This window comes from Echinops telfairi, unplaced genomic scaffold (assembly GCF_000313985.2).
Source record: "Echinops telfairi isolate 266 unplaced genomic scaffold, ASM31398v2 ScPeMD7_44;HRSCAF=162, whole genome shotgun sequence".
Lineage (NCBI taxonomy): Eukaryota > Metazoa > Chordata > Mammalia > Afrosoricida > Tenrecidae > Echinops > Echinops telfairi.
In genome coordinates, this window is record NW_022103942.1 from 2,635,044 (window position 1) to 2,638,578 (window position 3,535).

A 3,535-nucleotide genomic window follows, 5' to 3' on the forward strand; every position below is an offset into this window, starting at 1 on the left:
AAGTCCCTGGAAAAGGACATCATGCTTGGTAAAGCAGAAAAACAGTAAAAAAGAGGAAGTGCGTGGACAAAATGGATTGACACAGTGCTTGCAACAATTAACTCAAACATAAGTACAGTTGAGGATGGCACTGAATCAGGATATGTATTGTTAAGTTGTACATAGGGTTGCTATAATTAAGAACCAACTCAATGGTACTCAACAACACAATGTATCAGAATCAACTTAATGTCACACAACATGTGAGGCTGTTATTTCTCAACATATCCTCTGAATAGGTCTATACACTTTGAAGGCAGCATCTCTCTCTCTAATGTTTAGATTCTAATGTCCCCCAAAGAATTCTGCACTCTTTCACATACTCCCCCTCAAAATGGCAGTTTTGACATCCTGAAGTGACCAAAATCATATTTCTCTTAAATGTTCTTTGAATTTCAGGAACAAAAAGAAGGCTTAAAGCAAGATCGGGGTTGTGGGGTGGATAGGATAGTTTCCAATGAATTCTATCAGGACAGCCCTTACTACACTTGAAAAATGAGCAGGTGAACTCTAGTGATGGAAAAAATTCCTCTTAACTACTTGCCTGGCCTTTTCCTCACCAATGTAATTTTCCAATTTTCTAAAACTTCTTCATAATTGGTCTCCAAGATTGTCCCATGTACTTTGAGAAAAATCTATCATGATTATTCTTTTGGGATAAAATATAGTAGCGATAATCTTCTGAGTTGACCTCTCTCCTTGAGTTTAACTGGCCCAACAAATACTCTCAGACACCACTGTTTGATTAAAGGCACCCCAGTAAGATGAAGACAAGTCTATTATTGAGAGAACTTCACTGAAGCTATCCATAGCCAGAGATACGTTTAAACATGTTTTGTTCATAATAGACCTGTATATGTATCAACTGGGTCTCTGGTAGTGATATTCTTGACTGTTGTGTCATCTTTGGACACATACTTATTTAAACACCTTGCTCACATGGAATACTATACACCACCAAAAAAGTAATTCATGGCATGGATGCTTCATGAAATTACCCAATCACAAAAGGATAGATATTATATGAGATCACTATTATAAGGTATAATCTTTTTAATGTATATCTGTATCTTTAATGAGAAATACTGGGATAGAGCGAATAGGCCAGACCTCTTATACCTGAAACCTGAGTTCTTCCAAGGCCTCTTATACCACATCATAAATTAATATTCTACAGATCCATATCCCATATGTGCATATTGGTCATCATCAATTACTAAATCACAATCTCAACTATGATGTCCAGGACTCTTAATTTTAACAACTTGTCTTGGGCAATTCCTATTCTCTAGTTCTGGTCTCTGATTCTCTGTAAAATGATTGACCTATATTAAAATGTATCTAAATCCATTCCTGAATTGCTTATATCATCTTGAACTTCTAAGCCTCAAGCTTCCTTTGATTTTTCTTTGCACATTTCCTTTTCACTCAAGCAATCTCTTTTCCCACTTCCCTAGTTACTTCATGTATTCATCTACAGAGATTTCTAAAAAATTGATCATAGCATCCAGGAAAGTTGGAACTTACAACTACCTCAGATATCTTTTACTCCAACAATCTTATTTTTACAGATAGAAAATTGAATGCCAGAATCATGAAATAACTTGCCTAAAGTAATACAGCTAGTTAGTGACCCGGTTAGGACAAGAACCTGGGTCTCTTGATTCATTTTCCAGGATTCTTCTCACTACAGGAGGAATAATTGCCTTGAGAGAAGACAAACTAATAATTTTTCATATATTCTTCAAGTAGGAACAAGTCTGGGATGCAAAAGGAAGAATTTGAAAAAAAATAGTGAGCTTTTAAAAGCTTAGTCTGTTAAAGAGATTTAACTTTCAACTGCTGTATTAGTTTTCATTTTCCTTCCTTTCTCGCCAGAAACAATAAAATGACTTGCTATTGCAAGGAGACCAAGGCAAGATATTATGCTTAAATCTGAGATTAAATGATCTACAGCTGAGTGGGAAAACCTTCTGGTATACTGAGTTTACCAAGCTATTTCTGAATGCCATAGAGCAGCCATGTGACCCTTGTCAAATCATGGTGAGGCCCTGTCCCTCAGTTTCTTTATTTTACAAGGAGGACTCTACTCAGAGTGCTTAGAGACCAACGAGAAAGCAATAGCTTTTTGAAAAAGATATGTTTAAGGATTGACTGTGAGTAATTCAGTGACTACGTTTTACAAAGGATAAAATTGAGACATAGGTGAGTCAACCCCTTCATTGTTTCACCCTATAGCTGGAATAATATTCATGCTTGAAAATAAAATAAAAATAATTCCAAGATAAATAGAATATTAGAGAATGAAATAAGAGAAAAACATTCCTCTTGCTGATATGTTCTCCTTTAAGCCCTGTGGATAGTACCAACAGATTCATTAGAAGGTGTGCATGAAAGCGAGAGACAGGGTAAGAAATGGATTGTTCAGAGATATTTTGACAAAAAAGAAGTAACTGTAGGGGAAAAAGGCAGTGGAACGTGGTAAAATCAAGCAATTTGGGTGAAAAGAACATGTGCAGCAGAAGGTGCCAAGGGTAGATGGAAAATAACATGTGCTCGGCCAAGGAGCTTTAATTTTTTTTGTTTTGTTTTTACTGAGAAAAGTGGGAGATAAACGAACAGTCTCCAAGGTGCTTTGTAAAATCAATCACAAATATCTAGATCCTAAATTCTAGAAACAGCTGACTTAATTCACTCCATTCCTATTACAATAAGTTTGACTGGCATATAAAATTCATGTGCCTGGAAATACTGGTGTGAAAATTACTTTGGGGCTCTTGCTTGAATATTTACTTGAATAAAGAAGACTAGAAAACCACCTTAAAACACAGAGAACCAACTAATTTCCTTCTCCATAAAAGATTTCAAGTCACAGATCCAGCCTAGGGTAGTTTGTAAGTATTTTAGTCATTCAAGAAGGCCACAATCCATGCATTCATCAAGTGTGTCAAGCACATTTGCCCATATGCTGCCATCATCATTTTCAAAGCATTCTCTTTCCACATGAGCCCCTGATATCAGCTCCCAGTTTCTTCTCCCTTCTCTCCACCGCCCACCTTCCCTCATGAATCCTTGATAAGTTATAGATTATGATTTTTATATCTTACATCATCCTCTGTCGCCTTTCACCCACTTTTCCATTGTTGGTCCCCCTGGAAAGGGGGTTATAAATTTATCCTTGTGATTGATTCCCCTTTTCCCCTCACCCTCCCTTAATCCTCCTGGTATTTCTATTCTCATTGTTGGCCTGGGGGGTTTATCTATCCTGGATTCCCTGTGTTGCAGCAGGCTCTTATCTGCTGCAGTGTTTATGTTCTGGTCTAATCCGATTTGTAAGGTAGAATTGAGGTCATGATAGTGGGTGAAGGAAGCACCAAAGAACTAGAAGAAAGTTGTGTGTTTCTTTGGTGCTATACTGCACCCTGACTGACTCACCTCTTCCCTGTGACCCCTCTGTGAGGGGATGTCTAATTGTCTACAGATGGGCATTGAGTCT